The sequence below is a fragment of the Polypterus senegalus genome, chromosome 9 (genome assembly GCF_016835505.1).
Source record: "Polypterus senegalus isolate Bchr_013 chromosome 9, ASM1683550v1, whole genome shotgun sequence".
NCBI lineage: Eukaryota > Metazoa > Chordata > Cladistia > Polypteriformes > Polypteridae > Polypterus > Polypterus senegalus.
Genome location: NC_053162.1, coordinates 127,690,097 through 127,708,425, shown reverse-complemented (window position 1 = coordinate 127,708,425; position 18,329 = coordinate 127,690,097). Strand labels below are relative to the sequence as shown.

Below are 18,329 nucleotides of genomic sequence, written 5' to 3'. Positions count from 1 at the left end.
AATAAAACCACAATTTATCAAGAAAGATGTAGTAATAACATGACAGACATATAAATGCTTAACGGACTTTCTCATAATGAAGGTGTAACAGCGCTTCATAAAACTTGCACTTCTTTGTCATGTCATTTGCCGGGTAATTAATGCTAGCCTTTTCTTGAAGAGTCACGTCTGCAGCATTGCTGCCGCATCTGTTATCACGATTCATTAAAAGGGCAAATATTTCACACCACGTTATGCAATTTTAAAACGCGGCACTTCGCTTTAGTACTATCACGTCGTGATGCACACAGGCATACGATATTTTGTATAAGGCGTAAATAGACAAAACCGTCTTTTCTGTTGTGCGCTTTTAGTAATTCCCTTACATGAATAATATAAATGCATTTGTAATAATAAAACGACAATAAATCTTTGAGAGTACGCCCGCTATAGATAATCTGGCATACTGCAATTTTAAACCATTTGGTACTACCGTAGTGATTTTAAAAGATGTAATAATAAATCGTAAACGTACTGCATATTGTTTTTGTATTCATTACTTTTTAATTGCAGTAATTCAGTTTAGAGAGAAAAGCATAAGTTAAGAACCAAATAAACATCCTTTAATTTTGGAAGAATGCAACAGCAACGCAAAGAACTAATAACTGGTGAATAATGATCTTGTTTATGTCCCATGCTTAAAAGAAAATGTGTGGTTTCTCAAATTAACTTACACATTTTTAATGGAGTAGAGCACTGTTATACACAAACACAAGTCTGAAGAACCATATGGCAAATAGAGCTAGCGCCTATGGGTACCAGGAATTGGGTGGGGCTGGCGGGGACACGGCCATCAAAAACCCATCCGTAAAATGTGGACTTCCCAGTTTCACAAATATCTTTATTGTTGCACATTGGAAATTAAAAAGGGGGGGGGGCTTTAAGTTCACATGTGCTAGACTCCCACATTCTTTTTCATTCTGTGGTTGTGCAAATTAAGACAATGAAATGGAAAACTTTCTTAACCAGTAAGCTACTCAGGTCTTGATGTGGAACACTTACTGTATTTTCTGAGTAGCAGCTCCATGACATTTAATGATTTTTTACTTGTACTTTTGTGCTGGTTTGATAACCACTTGACTCTTTAAAGTCATGCTAAAATTGTAAAAGCCCCCTTGTGCTAAAAGAAAAAGTGTAGAAATATGGCCACATTTACAATGTTGCTAAATTGCTATATTTGTTTCCTAGAAAAGATGGAGTATAGTATTTTGCATTTGATTTGTCTGTGTGAGTGGGGTGGGCACCAGAGGTCCAAATGCCATTGGCTTTGTAGAATCTGAGTCCCACTCTGTGTATGCTCTCTTCCGAGTGTTAATCTGCTTTTTCATCAGATAGTAACAAAATAACATGGAACTCCATGCCAAATTGCAGTGTTCGAATCATAAATTTCGGCAACAATAATTCAAGATAGATGGAACACATTTTCTATCCATTTACTTATTGGGTTCTTTTCATAAATGTACTGTACTTGAAAATTAAGTTTTTTTGTCAATGTAGTGTATGCTGTTAATATAAAGTAATTTCCCATCCAAAGTAAATTTATATTAAAACAGAGAAACGGACCATGCACATGAACATTGCTGCTTGTTCTTCAAAAAGTAGTTTTTTTTTTTTGTGCACTTGAATATGTTCTTACCCATGAATGGTTGCAGCACAATTGAGAACTTTTGTTAACACATTTTTGTTTGTTAGACTTTTTTTTTTAGCAGAATTCTTAAAATAATGTTTTGGTAATGTGGTGTTAGAGTAGGTTATCCACATTGCTAAAATGGAAAAAATACAAAGAAGCATGTTTTAATGTTTTAATATATGCTTGAAAATATGGTTTTAACTACAGTTTGTTTAAATTTTATTGTAAATGTTGCTTTAATCTTTGGCACTCTAATTGCAGTTTTAGGCTTGTGGAGTTAGTACAAGGTGACGCAGAAAAATGGGAACTTTTGAAATGCGTAGTGGCAGCCATGTACAGTTGGCAGCACTGTGGAACAGGGACCTTGAGCTGTAAACAATCTCGCCATTTAGTAATTTAGTAATCCATTGCATGGCAAGCAATGGCAGCTGTGTGAGAATTGTTTGGTAACCGTGTCATCTCAAGATTCGGTGACATTCCCTGGCCCCTCAAGATCACCGGATTTATCAGTTTGTGATTTTTTTTCTTGTGGGGCTACCTTAAGAGTCGGGTCTACATGACTCGGCCAAGGACACTGAATGAATTGAAACAAAGAATTCAATACGAAATTTGTGGTATCCCAGGTGAGATGTTGCAGCAATCAATGGGGAACCTCAACAGCAGATTGGAAGAATGCATACGTACAAGAGGACGTCATTTACAGGACGTAATTTTCAGACATTGATAATTTGGATTACTGTCTCTTAAAAGGCAAGTTGTAGTGGTTCAACTGCTGTCAATAAAATTTTTTTTTTTTGGATTTCTTCTATTTTTATTGGGTTTTTCAAAAGTTCCCGTTTTTCTGTGTCACCCTGTACTTGTAGTTGCAGATATATGGATATGTATTTCAAATGCTGCTGTGTTAGCAAATTCAACAAAATTTAGTATTTACAAAGTACAATTTGAAATATGACTCATTTACGAAGTTCTGCCTCTTGCAACAGTGTAGTATTTTTCTCCTGTATTCGTCTTGAGTAATGCATTTATATAAAGGTCATATGTGTGTTGTCCATTGTATTTATTGGTGTTGTATTGAATATAGCTTTATATCACAACTTAACTTATTTATAATTACGTGATCACAGGCTGATCTATCAGTTCTTGTGGACATTTGAAACGTCCGTTTGCAGCCCTCATCCAGATATATTAACACCACCTTAATCATATCTATCTATATATATATATATATATATCTATCTATCTATATATATATATAAATATATATATATATATATATATATATATATATATATATATATATATACATACATACACTTTTGATTCATGGGTTTACATAATAAAAAATTTAAACTTGAAAATGAACTGAATAAAAATTACTTTTGCAAAAAATGTACGTTTTCTGGACAATAATGTACTTTGATTACATAACTGCGGCAGAGATTCCATTTCCAGACTAATTGAAATTCAGCTGTTCTGATGAAAAGCTCTTTGGTTTAACATCTGCCATTATACACACTGTATATGTGTGTTTTAACATAGCAGTGTCACACAACAGCTTTGATTCAGTTTTATTTTATCTGCAGTGAAGTGTTTTGATAACTAATAAGTTGGCAGTCTATTATAAATGCTATTTTAGTAGCCTTGTTGCATTCCATAGTACCCCAAACTACAGACAATTTATTATTGAGTATTTATTCCTTCAATTATTTTCTTTTTTTAATATGGCTTTGTTTTATGATGTTCAGTTTATAAATAAAATAAAATGCTTTGTGTGTGTTGGGATTTTTACATATGTGAGCTCATATAGATAAGGATGCCACCTTGTATGTGTTTGAGATATGTATCCTCTGCTTGGTTTTGGGTGTGTTGAATAACAGTGTAAATGTGTGGTGTTGTATATAGGCAACAGACTATAGAGAAAACCTGCACACAATACTAGTGTTGTGCCTTTATAGAAAAGTAAGCTCTGTACCTTTTTTTTTTTTATATATATTAAAAAAAAAAGACTATGGAAAACAAACCGGGAAGTTAAATTGAGATATGTCAATACTTTGCTTATAAGGCAAATGAAAAGTTGAACCTGAAGACATTGCATGCCTGTTTGCAAATGGTGCTGGAAGGTAAAGATCTGCATTGCCATGGACATCCTGTGGGACCCAACCTAATTTTTTTATGGCAAGTGAGTAAAATATAATAGTAGTGAGCGGATTCAGGTGAATAAACTTGTTCCTAGGGTGGTCAGAGCATTGATGACATGCGCCTTCAAATACAACGGGTCTTTATTAAGATTTCTATTCAAATGATTTAAATGTCTAAGTTTATATTCAGTAAACTTTTTAAAGACTTGCAGGTTTGCAGCTCCTCTTCCTTTAGAAAAACATACTATTTAATTTTATTTATTTATTTTTTTACCATATTGACAACATCTAAGGTAGAAAAGGAGACTGCTACCTAGGGGAAGTCCTGATTGTTTTTTAAAAATTACCTGATTTTTATTTGTTTGGAACTTTTCAAAAATAATGAAGCGTCTGTCATCAAGTACTAATGCCTTTCTGCTTATTATTGTCTAAAAATAGTATAAATAATTTAATGTTGATTGTATTGTGAAAAAAAAAACTTGAAAGAGATTTGTTTCCATTTGTGTGATTTCCTAAGTCCGATTCATCTATTTTAAGACCCCACTTATGTGATATGCACAATTCAAGTGCATTTTAAAGGGAAGTGTAGGAATGTGGTAAGGAGCAGAACGGAATCCACTGCAGGCACCTGGGGGAATGTGGACGGGAGTGGGCAGAATACATTATTTAATTTAGTATTCTTTTGATATCTGTAGTAAGGTACAAAAAGCTGGTATCATTACCAAAGTCAAAATTGTAGTATCAATCCAATAGTACTATGCATTCTCTGGCATATTTGTTAGGAGTTGAAAATGCAATGAGTTTTATTGGTATTCTAATTACACATTATTCAACGCCCACCTGCAGCAAATTAATATTACTATAAATTATAAAGCACATTTGATGGCATAAAAATCTGCCATCAGCCATTAGCTGACAATTATGAATTACTTGCAAACAAAAACCCAAAATGATTGAAAGTAGTAACTATGTATGTACTGTACTGTCCACTGTAACATCCATGATAGTTCCTGTGTATTCATACATTTCAGAAGTAGTTTTCTTCTTGTCTAGGTTTAAAAAAAAAAAGCAAGTTGAAATTCAGTTGAAAAGAAAAATGTAGTTTTAGTTGCATATTTGTATCTGCAGATTGATGGTTCTTTAACCAGAGACCTATCTGTAGTTTTTAAAATATTATTTAAATTATTTAACTTTCTTTCACAAAGGAAACACCCTGAACATCTTAACTACAGTATGACCAAGTATAGTATTATACAATGAGGTAGTGATGCTTCAAACAGGTTTCAAAGATAAACTGCTTTAGATTAATTATGAGGTGAGAGAATCTGTAATTTGAATCGGACATCCAGCAGAGTTTAAGAATCACAGATTAGGTTGACCATTTCTTGGTTTGGTGAGTGATTATTATTTTGTGTGTGAGTGTGTGTTTTTCTTGTAAAATATAAATTTTCTCATAGTAAATAATGGCAACCATAACACTTTCATCCATGCAGTGTATTGTTCAAATAGCATGCACTATTTACATTAATTTAATCCAGACCTGTCAAAAAATGCCCACTGGGACCTGTCTTTTAGCCCACACAAGAATACTGTTTTTTTTTTTTTTAAATTGCATTTTGTAGATTTTTTTTTTTTATGATCCGAATAGAAGTAATTTTCTCAAGTTTACGCTTGTATTCAGTAGTCGTGATCTGCTTATCCAAATATTGTCTAAATATTAATAATAATGAATTAATTAATAGTAAATACTTAAAATTAAGCAATATAAAAGTAGGTAGTGAAACATATCAAACAACTTGTCTTATGGAAAATTGGCAGAGTAAATGTACTTTTATACAGGAGAATGGAAAAGCAATGTGTCGATCCTTAAACAGTACAACATTCAGAGGCAGTTCAATGTAAAACCTGCTCACAGTATTTCATAGATAATAGATGAGCAGTAAAAAAGAAAGCTAATAACTAAAATAGGGTGACAAGAAGCCCTGTGTATCAGTTCCAGTGCAGATGTTCAAACACATTCTATAGAAAAATAAAATCTTAGCTGTGACGGTTTTTTTCATGGCAGTAAATTGTGTATGTTCCTGTATACAGCACCATGCTACAGTAGATACATTGATGCAGATCACCAATCACTTCAATTAAATACCAACCAGCTAAACAGTCAGATTTTCTGCGATTAACAAACTCTTACCTTTAACACCTGCATAGGTTAGAAAACCTTTGAAGTATTCAATCAACAAAACATGTTTTTCCTCTGTCTGTCTCTTTCTCTCTCTCCCTCTCCCTCTCTCACACACACACGCACGCACGCACGCACGCACAAGCAAAATCCAGGTTTATATCATTCACACATTGACATTTCATCCCAAAAAAGGACAATGCCCTGAGGTTTGTTTTTTCTTTCAAAAAAAAAAAAAGAATTTGAGCAGCAATTTTTAAAGGCTGTATTCTTTTTTCCTAATAAGCTTTAATTTTGCAGAATATAAAAAGATGGATCTGAGACATAACACAATGGGCTATAAGTTGAAGTACAGAATAAACAAATACAATGGCTGGTAAGAATGCATCTGTGAAAGACGTACTACATGGCTGTCTCTGCCAGTAACAGTTTTTCATCATTTAGAAGGAGGTGAGCTCCTTTATTTCAAAAGCTGTCCAAAATTACTGGTGAATTTTCCAGCTATTTGCCTAAGGAAGAGATCAGGAAAATAGTCAAAGAAGCCTCCTAAGATTGTCTTTTAAGTGCTTTACTCTGTAGTTTTCTGGCTTTGTTCAGAAACACTCTAAATTGAAAAATTCCTAGGAATTATTTTCAGTCTAAATCTTAAACTGCTCAGTGAGCTTTCATGAGGTTCCTTAAGCCATATTTGTTCTTGCATTCACTAAAATCAAGAATTTGTTGATTAATTCATAGGATAGCATGTATGTGATAAAGGGAATACATGTAGGTATCATGATATTGTGTTGTGCATGTCACAGCACATTACAGCGCTGTAGTAAATTAACACTTTTAGAGCAATCTGTTTGTCATTTAATCTCATAAAAAACATTTAATTGACGTAATCCTCGGAGGAGTTTCTAGGATGGGGGTTCCCAATTTCAGGTCATAGGGTACCACTGTGGCTGCAGGTTTTTATTCAGTGTTTCACAACTCAATGTATAATTGGTTTACCTGTACATTATAATTAGACTGTTTATCACCTCCACTCAAAATGATACATTCTTTTATATCTGAAATCTGGGAAATAGCATTTACTTTAGCTTTGATGCATTTTTCATTTTAGCTGCTGTTTTACCTAAAGTTAGGTTGTGTTCACACTTTTGTTCCTTTATCAAAATTTGAAAAAGGTTAAACTTTTTTGGCACTGTGCACAAATTTACTACTTTGGTCATTAATATGGACAAGAAGTATGATTTTCTGCCAAAAGAATTATTTAACAACAAAGCTGGACACACTACCTTCAGCTTACTGTATACAGTGGTATGCAAAAGGTTGAGCATCCCTGCTTAAAATGTCTGTGACTGTCAGTGTTCTCCCTAGCATCTTTTAGTTTAGCGCCCGGTTGCCACCTCACATGACATTGTGAGATGACAGACGCAGATTTAATGATTGATTGGTTATGTCGAGAAAGAAAAAAGGATAGGAATTGGGGTTTTGGTACGTTGGACAGAGACAGCACGCATGCAATAAAAGCCCGCTCAGAAGAACATCCATTTAATCTTGTGTTTGTGTCTCCGACCACCAGATCACGAACCCAACATTTACACAATATTTAAGTTAAACCTGTGCAATACACATTCATACATTCAGTTTTTTGGAGCCTCGTCACACCTGCCATAAAGTTCTCTACATTGAATGTACACCTGGGGACCCCTTACTGCAAGGGAGCAGCACTACCGCCACACTACCATGCATGTTTAATAAATGCTTTAATGCATTTCATCATGAAAATGATATCAGGTATTTATCTTAGCATTGTAAATGTTCAGAGAGCAGGGATATCATCAAGTGAATGCATTCTGTGCGGCAATCCCTCCCAGTGCCGCCTCAGTGCAAGAGGAAGTCCGTTTAAGACGCGCGTAGTAATTAACAACTCAGTCAGGGTACACTTAACACAGCATTTAATGTATTACATTACCTTATGATGGGGTTTGAGAAAATCTAGTAAATTAAACATTGATTTTAAGATGAAGTTTAGTTTACGACATTCTATTTTAATGACAAAATAAACTATGAGAATAAAGTGGAAATGTCGAGATAAAGTAGTGTTGTTGATTTTATTCTCATCATAAATGTCGAGATATATAGTTTGTTTTTTTTTTTTTTCTTTTTCTTCACCGTGGCCCTAATACGCTTCCATAGTTTTGTTAAAGTGACCCATTTGCCATTCCTTTTTGTTAATATCTTTCCCCTGCCGTAGTGCAAGTGTGCACTGAATATCCAACAGGCTCTCACTTTCCCACTCAAAAGTCTTATTCATAGGTACTTTTAATGTTTTCCAAACGTTTTACCAACATGAGTAAAAAGTGTTCAGAAAACACTGCTCAGTTATTTCAGAAAAGAGACACCACAAACTAATGAAGGTGCAGCGTCAACTCCTCATGTGGCAATTTCAGACAAAGACATTGCAGAAGCTGGTCCTTCTGGGGAAATGTCTTCAGCACACACTCTGCCAATCGATGTTTATTCGCATAAACAAACAATGGTTTAAAGTTTTTGATTGGCTAATGGTTAATGAAAATGGTATGTGGCACAAGAATGCTCATTGTGCATGAAATATTCAAACAAACATCCCTCAAGGAGGGAGTTAATTTCTAACATACTGAAAAATATACACGTGAAAATGTTTTCAGTATGCATGAAGAATTCGGTGAAAACAAGGCAAAAATGAGTTGCCTACATGAATGAGACAATGGACACTCTAGGCTTGAAAACTGTTTGAAAAGCTATTGGAACACTGTAAAGAAATGGTCAACTGTGTCCTTTTCCAACATCTCAATTTTGTTTCCTCTTTGATGCTTTCAAGGATTAAGCAGATGTATTAAAACGCATAATTTTGTTTCCTCTTGATATTACCTTTGTTGTCCAACTTATGTAAGGCTTGGAAAAGGCAAGATGTCAGTCTTACCTAAATTGAGCCAATTTTGCTCGCCACATAATTGTCCATCATGGAGTTGAAAGACACTCCTGGGAGATATTTTCAAAGTCTTCATCCTTGTCTAGCAGAAGAATGGTCAGGTCTTCACATTGTTTATACACAGAGTGATGTAATGTCATTTAAAACTGCAATATATGATAAATACCTAGAGACAGTTATCAAGCACCTAAATGCAAGATTACCTGACAAGCCAATTACTTTTCAAATGCAGAAACTCATGATTCAAGCAAGTCTGCTGAAATTCTTTTCGATCATTATTCCAAAAATGGTAACCCTCCAATTTTAAAATATGAAAGTAGCAGGCAAGAATGGACAGTTGTGTCAAAATGATCAGAAGTCAATCATACAAAGACTTCAGTCCAAAACAGATTTTACTAATAATGGCAATGACATCAGAGCTCAGAGTCGTTTCCAAATTTAGCCAGACTAGGTGATATTGGGCTAGTGATCCCAGTAAGCACAGCTGAATCTGAAAGTGGGTTTTCTGCCCTTAAAATGATCAAGACATATTTGAGAAATTGCATGAAACAAAGCATGCTAAATAATCTCATGCTGATCTCCTTGAGAGTGCCCAGATCCTGGAGACTTTGATTATGGAAAAGCTGCAGACAACTAGGCCTCTAGGAAGAAAAGAAGAATAAATATTTAACTGGAGACACCTTCTGCATATGCAAGTTGGCTTTGAAGAATATTTTAAAATTTTATGGTTTCCCATACTTTTTTCATTGTTTTCACTTTTCTTCCTGACAGTGACAATACTTGTGCCTCTTAGATCGTCATAACAATTGTTATTTAAAATTTTTGTTAGGGTTGCAGGATCCTGAATTGGATACTTCTTAAATTTAATAAAAATATTCTGGCACAAGTGTCAAGCCTTAAAAAAGGAAGTCATATTGAGCATTGGAAAATAATTAATAATAATTTAACTAATAAAGAGTGCAAGTTTTCCCGTCCTGCCCCACCCGGCTACTTTTTCTTGCCACCCGGCTGGAAAAAATTTCTGGGGAGAACACTGACTGTGAATAGTAAAGTGAGCAGAAAATGAACTGATCAGCAAAAGGCATAAAGTTAAAGATGAAGGCATAAAGTTAAAGATGAAGCAATGTTACATTTTTATTTCTATCAATCACAGGTACAAAATGCCAAAAAAAATTAAAAGAGCCTGAAGCAAATATTTGGTCACCCAACGTGGTCAGTAACACCCCCTTTTGGCAAGTGTCACAGCTTGTAAATACTTTTTGTAGGCAGTTCTTACTTTGCGGTATTTTAGCCCATTCATCCTTGTCAAAAGGCTTCTAATTCTGCAAGATTCTTGGGCCATCTTTCATGCACTGCTCTATTGACATCTATTCACAGATGTTTAGGTCGGGGGACTGTGAGGACCATGGCAAAACTGTCACTTTGCGCCATTTGAAGTGTGTTTCAGGTTATCTTGTTGTAGGACCTATGCACTATAACCCACCCCAAAACAGATGGTGCGATGTTTGTTTCCAGAAGTTGCTGGTATTTATTTGAATCCATTCTTCCCTCTACCAATGGCACATTCCCTGTGCCACTGGCTAAAACACAAGGCCAAAATCTGATCGATCACCCATATTCTTAACAGTTAGAGAGGTGTTCTTTTGCTGGAATTTTGCACCCTTTTTTCTCCAAACCTTTACACATTATGGCCTAAAAGGTGTAATTTGTCTTCGTCAGTCCACAAGACTTCTTTTCAAAATGCATCAGGATTGTTTAGAGGTTCCTTTGCAAACTTCAGGTGCTGAGTTTTGTGGCTAGAATGCAGGAAAGGTTTTCTTCTGCTGACTCTGCTATGAAGGTGCATCACCAGTCCAGGGTCTGTTAAATCTTCCTGAAGCTATTTTGTAGTCAAACGTGGGGTTTTTATTTGCCATTCTAGCAATCCAAAGAGCATTTCTTTCAGACAGTTTTCTAAACTGCCATTTCTTAATAACATTACAAAAACTGATGGAACAGCTACCTGAAAATGATTTGATATCTTGTAGTCTTCTCCACCTTTGTGAGCATCAAGTATTTTTTAGAGTGCTAGACAGCTGCTTAGAGGATTCCATGATTGCTGATTGTTGGAAAAAGGTTTGAGGAGTCAAAATTTATATGGCTTTGCAATTTGCATCACCTGGGGTTTCCCAATGATGACTGTGAATAAGCCATAGCTCTGACGAGCTAAGTAAGGTCTGAGACATCTAATATCTTGGGCTGCCTAAACCTTTGCATGGTACTCCTTAGGTTTGGGTATTTGCACTGATGTCCCAATTTATTCTGATTCACAATGCACAGATTTGATTCTGTATCATTTTTATCTTGCCTGAATTAGTGTTGTGGTTGGCTGGTGCCCCGCCCGGGGTTTGTTTCCTGCCGTGCGCCCTATGTTGGCTGGGATTGACTCCTGCAGACCCCCGTGACCCTGTAGTTGGGATATAGCGGGTTGGGCAATGGATGGATGAATTGGTGTGCACTGATATAATTGAAGTGGTGGCTTTTTTTAGAGACTACTTAACCATGCATAGAGAACATTAACATAATGTGACAAATTTCAGTAATGCTTTATTTGAAGGCTTTCTTCATAGTGACTTCATAATGTGTAAGTATGGAATGACATTTAAGAAGAGATACGTAGTAATGAACAATAAACATCAGTATTTGGAAGATGTGAAACAAAATATCAGTGTTCTTTAAAAAAGGAAAACAAAAACTTTCACAGCACTGCACTCATTCAAAATTCACCATAATTTAACTAACATATGTATTACCACATCAGAGTCTGCACATATTATGTGGGCCTCAATGTTTTAACACAGTGCAATAGCATCTACTTTATAAAACACTAGCAAAATACCCGCTTCGCATGGCGAAGTAGTGTGTTAAAGAAGTTATGAAAAGAAAAAGGAAACATTTTAAAAATAACATAACATGATTGTCAATGTAATTGTTTTGTCGCTGTTATGAGTGTTGCTGTCTATATATATATATATATATATATATATATATATAAATAAACTGCTCAAAAAATTAAAGGAACACTTTGAAAACACATCAGATCTCAATGGGAAAAAGAAATCCTCCTGGATATCTATACTGATATAGACTGGGTAATGTGTTAGGAATGAAAGGATGCCACATCGCTTGATGGAAATGAAAATGATCAACCTACAGAGCCCTGAATTCAAAGACGCCCAAAAATCAGAGTGAAAAATTATGTGGCAGGCTAGTCCATTTTGCCAAAATTTAATTGCAGCAACTCAAAATTGTACGAAGCACTTTGTATGGCCCCTGTGTTCTTGTATACATGCCTGACAACATCGGTGCATGCTTCTAATGAGATGACAGATGGTGTTGTGGGGATCTCCTCCCAGATCTGGACCAGGGCATCACTGAGCTCCTGGACAGTCTGAGGTGCAACCTGGTGGCATTGGATGGACCAAAACATAATGTCCCAGAGGTGTTCTATTGGATTTAGGTCAGGAAAGTGTGGTGGCCAGTCAATGGTATCAATTCCTTCATCCTCCAGGAACTGCCTGCATACTCTCACCACATGAGGCCAGGAATTGTGTGCACCAGGAGCCACTGTACCAGCATAGGGTCTGACAATGGGTCCAAGGATTTCATCCTGATACCTAATGGCAGCCAAGGTGCCTTTGTCAAGCCTGTAGCGGTCTGTGTGACCTCCATGGATATGCCTCCCCAGACAATCATTAACCCACCACCAAACTGCTCATGCTGAATGATGTTACAGGCAGCATAATGTTCTCCATGGCTTCTCCAGACCCTTTCACTTCTGTCACGTGCTCAGGGTGAACCTGCTCTCATCTGTAAAGCACAGGGCACCAGTGGTGCATCTGCCAATTCTGGTATTCTATGGCAATGCCAATCGAGCTGCATGCTGCTGGGCAGTGAGCTCAGGGCCCATTAGAGGACATGGGGCCCTTGGGTCACCCTCATGAAGTCTTTCTGGTTGTTTGGTCAGAGACATTCACACCAGTGGCCTGCTGGAGGTCATTTTGTAGGGCTCTGGCAGTGCTCATCCTGTTCCTCCTTGCCCAAAGGAGCAGATACTGGTCCTGCTGATGGGTTATGGACCTTCTATGGCCCTCTCCAGCTCTCCTAGAGTAACTGCTTGTCTCCTAGAATCTCCTCCATGCCCTTGAGACTGTGCAGGAGACACAGCAAACCTTCTGGCAATGACACGTATTGATGTGCCATCCTGGAGAAGTTGGACTACCTGTGCAACCTCTGTAGGGTCCAGGTATCGCCTCATGCTACCAGTAGTGACACTGACTGTAGCCAAATGCAAAACTAGTGAAGAAACAGTCAGAAAAGATGAGGAGGGAAAAATGTCAGTGGCCTCCACCTGTTAAACCATTCCTGTTTTGGGGGTCATCTCATTGTTGCCCCTCTAGTGCATCTGTTGTTAATTTCATTAACACCACAGCAGCTGAAACTGATTAACAACCCCTCTGCTACTTAACTGACCAGATTAATATCCCATAAGTTTCATTGACTTTATGCTATACTCTGATTAAAAAATGTTCCTTTAATTCTCTTGAGCATTACATATATACTAGCAGAATACCAAGGCTTTGGAGAAGTAGTGTGTTAAAGAAGGTATGAAAAGAAAAGGAAAAATTAAAAAAACGTAACATGATTGTCAATGTAATTGTTGTGTCACTGTGATATAGATATATATAGATATATAGATATATATAGATATATAGAGATATAGATATATAGATATAGATATAGATATCTATATATATATATATAAATATAATCTCTCTCTCTCTCTCTCTCCCTCTCTCTCTATCTATATCTATATCTATATCTATATCTATATATATATATCTATATATATATCTATATATATATCTATATATATATATCTATATATCTATATATATACATACACATACATACATACATATACAGTGGTGTGAAAAACTATTTGCCCCTGAACCTAATAACTGGTTGGGCCACCCTTAGCAGCAATAACTGCAATCAAGCGCTTATATAACTTGTAATGAGTCTTTTACAGCTCTGGAGGAATTTTGGCCCACTCATCTTTGCAGAATTGTTGTAATTCAGCTTTATTTGAGGTTTTCTAGCATGAACCGCCTTTTTAAGGTCATGCCATAGCATCTCAATTGATTCAGGTCAGGACTTTGACTAGGCCACTCCAAAGTCTTCATTTTGTTTTTCTTCAGCCATTTAGAGGTGGATTTGCTGGTGTGTTTTGGGTCATTGTCCTGTTGCAGCACCCAAGATCGCTTTAGCTTGAGTTGACTAACAGATGGCCGGACATTCTCCTTCAGGATTTTTTGGTAGACAGTAGAATTCATGGTTCCATCTATCACAGCAAGCCTTCCAGGTCCTGAAGCAGCTAAACAACCCCAGACCATCACACTACCACCACCATATTTTACTGTTGGTATGATGTTCTTTTCTGAAATGCTGTGTTCCTTTTACGCCAGATGTAACGGGACATTTGCCTTCCAAAAAGTTCAACTTTTGTCTCATCAGTCCACAAGGTATTTTCCCAAAAGTCTTGGCAATCATTGAGATGTTTCTTAGCAAAATTGAGACGAGCCCTAATGTTCTTTTGCTTAACAGTGGTTTATATGCGTCTTGAAATCTGCCATGCAGGCGTTTTGCCCAGTCTCTTTCTTATGGTGGAGTCGTGAACACTGACCTTAATTGAGGCAAGTGAGGCCTGCAGTTCTTTGACGTTGTCCTGGGGTCTTCTGTGACCTCTCGGATGAGTCGTCTCTGCGCTCTTGGGGTAATTTTGGTCGGCCGGCCACTCCTGGGAAGGTTCACCACTGTTCCATGTTTTTGCCATTTGTGGATAATGGCTCTCACTGTGGTTCGCTGGAGTCCCAAAGCTTTAGAAATGGCTTTAAAACCTTTACCAGACTGATAGATCTCAATTACTTCTGTTCTCATTTGTTCCTGAATTTCTTTGGATCTTGGCATGATGTCTAGCTTCTGAGGTGCTTTTGGTCTACTTCTCTGTGTCAGGCAGCTCCTATTTAAGTGATTTCTTGATTGAAACAGGTGTGGCAGTAATCAGGCCTGGGGTGGCTACGGAAATTGAACTCAGGTGTGATACACTACAGTTAGGTTCTTTTTAACAATGGGGCAATTACTTTTTCACACAGGGCCATGTAGGTTTGGATTTTTTTTCTCCCTAAATAATAAAAACCATCATTTAAAAACTGCATTTTGTGTTTACTTGTGTTATATTTGACTAATAGTTAAATGTGTTTGATGATCAGAAACATTTTGTGTGACAAACATGCAAAAGAATAAGAAATCAGGAAGGGGCAAATAGTTTTTCACACCACTGTATAGAAAAATAACTGCACTTCGCAGCGATGTCGTGTGTTAAAGAAATTTATGAAAAGAAAAGGAAGCATTTGAAAAATAATGTAACATGATTGTTAAAGTAATTGTTTTGTGTATTTGGCTGCAGCGCCAAGTTGTTTTGTCTAGCTGCATTAGAAAATGTACCATGACGTCTGACCTCCTCCTTTTTACTGTTTTCTCACAGCTTGGATTGCTGCTGTCATAATGGGTTTGAGTATATCTATACTAATAAAAGGCAAAGCACTCTCACTCACTCACTCACTCATCACTAATTCTCCAACTTCCCGTGTAGGTAGAAGGCTGAAATTTGGCAGGCTCATTCCTTACAGCTTACTTACAAAAGTTGGGCAGGTTTCATTTCAAATTCTACGCCTAATGGTCATAACTGAAAGGTATTTTCTCCATTAACTGTAATGGAGTTGAGCTGGCAATGGCGTGGGGCGGAGTTTCGTGTGACATCATCACGCCTCCACGTACTCACGTGAACTGACTGTCAACGTAGCGTAGAAAACCAGGAAGACCACCAAAAGCGCTTAAGAAAACATGCATTATATAATTGAGAAGGCAGCGAAACAATAAGAAGCGAAGCGAGTGACATATACTACCATATTCATGACGCTGTCTCTATAGAGTTTCTCCACACTGAATCCTCCAGGCACTACTTACAAAAGGTTACATTGACAATCGTGTTACGTTATTTTTAAAATCTTTCCTTAGCACAAGCACAGCTAGAAGCTTCATGCATGTGCTCCATAATGCGTTAAATAATGCATTTAATCACACTTTGCATTACAAGCACAGGGTGCTTTTGTCAATGCATGATTTCCTGGTACACCGATTACTTTGATCAGCGCATCCCGATTCATTTTACCCTTGCACCACCTTAGTTTGAGAAGAAGTATGAAAAAATATGAGGTTAACACAGAAAACAGATCACCAATTCAAGCTTTATGAATAATCGATTCGCCATCAATAATTGTTTTGGTAAAGCCATCCTCCTTCCATTTTATAATTTTTCCGCCACTAGCCGTGATTAAATGAACGGTAAATAAAGTAAGAGCAAAGCGAGGGTGACTTATTTAGGCAGGCATATATATGACAGCAACACTCATGACAATGTCAATCATGTTACGTTATTATTAAAATGTTTCCTTTTCTTTTCATTACTTCTTTAACACACTACTTCTCCGCTCAGGCGGGTATTTTGCTATATATATAATATATGAATGACCTCCAAAGAGCGCTGAGACTTTTGATATCATGAACGTGTCTGCAAAACTGTGGTCTCCTGCCTGCAAAAGTCCAGCTATGCCGGCCTTTGAGACGCTGACTGCGCTTCTGCCTTAAGTCAAAGTGAGCACTTTTAATTTTTTTCATCCTCCCCTTGCGCTTATAGCCCAGACAAGTGCAAACACGGACCCTTTTCTACACCACGGCAAAATAATATTAAGGCGATTCACACTTTCTTTTGCACGATATGATTATGAGGTTCTCACCCGGATTATGAAGACACGCGACACAGTAGAGGACTGACCGTGCCATCACAGCCGATTAATGGCGGGACGTCTCACCAGTCTACACAAGACCCACGCGACTTCCTCAAAAGGCGATCATAACGTCAGCGAACACATCTCTCTATACTATATAAAAGAAAAGGCAACTTTCCTTTCTTTACACCTTTTTCCTTTTATCCCAAACCAAAGCCTTTCTCGCTTAACACTGCAGAGGATACAAAACTAATTTTCTTTAAATGCCGGTAAGGCACGTTACCAGAGGCACAAATTTGAACGTTCACATAGAAAATGTAATTTCTATACCACAGCCGTCGTGTAGCGCCTTTCAAAAGGGATTTACTACCGAGATGATCCATATATATTTTAGCTGCTGTTAGTTACTTACCTGTTGTGTTACACAGTCTTTAAAATGTAGTTTACCCAACTCCAGTAGTGCTCAATGTACCTGTACTTCTTAAAACGCTTAATGTTTTACTGTTTAATAACTTATAGACTATATTTTTTATTTCTCCTTGCACTCAGTGACCAAAGCTATACACACACATATATAAAAGCTATACACACAAGTATATGTATGTGTATATATATATGTATGTGTGTGTGTGTATATATATATATATATATATATATATATATATATATACACACACATACACGCAACATACATACATACATACACACATATATATAATTTGTGTGTATGTATGTATGTGTGTGTGTATATATGATGTAGATAGGTATGTGTATATATATATATATATATATATATATATAATATGTGTATATATATATATATATATATATATATGTGTATATGTATATATATAGGTGTAGATATGAAGATATGTATGTGTGTGTGTGTATATATGACAGCAGCAATCCACGCTGTGAGAAAACAGTAAAAGGAGGCGTGTCAGACGTGTGGTACATTTTCTGATGCAGCTAGACTAAAAAACTTTGTGACGCTGCCAAATACACAAAACAATTACTTTGACAATCATGTTATATTATTTTTAAAATGTTTCCTTTTCTTTTCATAACTTTTAACACACTACTTCCACTGCCAAGCTGGTATTCTGCTAGTATATATATATATATATATATATATATATATATATATATATATATATATATATATATATATATATATATATATATATATATATATATATATACACACACACACACACACACACAGCTATTTTGTATCAGTGCAATACGCTGCTTGTTAAAACGGATAACTCCCTCTTATGTGCAAGTCTGCATGGATATTATGAACTATCAGATTTGTTCAAGTTCTATTTAAATTTTAAATAGAAGGAATTTTTATTTAGTCGACAGAAATATCTTTGGTAGGAATGGTAAAACAGACAGGAATATTATTCCTGAATAAATCAACTCAAACCTTAAACAACTTATAATATTTTGCTCTCCATAAAATATATCCTGTCTAAATTATACAAGTTAG

At 36.3% G+C, this 18,329-nt stretch overlaps 1 protein-coding gene across 1 annotated transcript in view; it reads left to right on the top strand.

The window, feature by feature from the left end:
• Positions 1-18,329, top strand: part of necap1 (NECAP endocytosis associated 1) — a 56,739-nt gene that overhangs the window by 299 nt on the left and 38,111 nt on the right. The window lies entirely within an intron of this gene.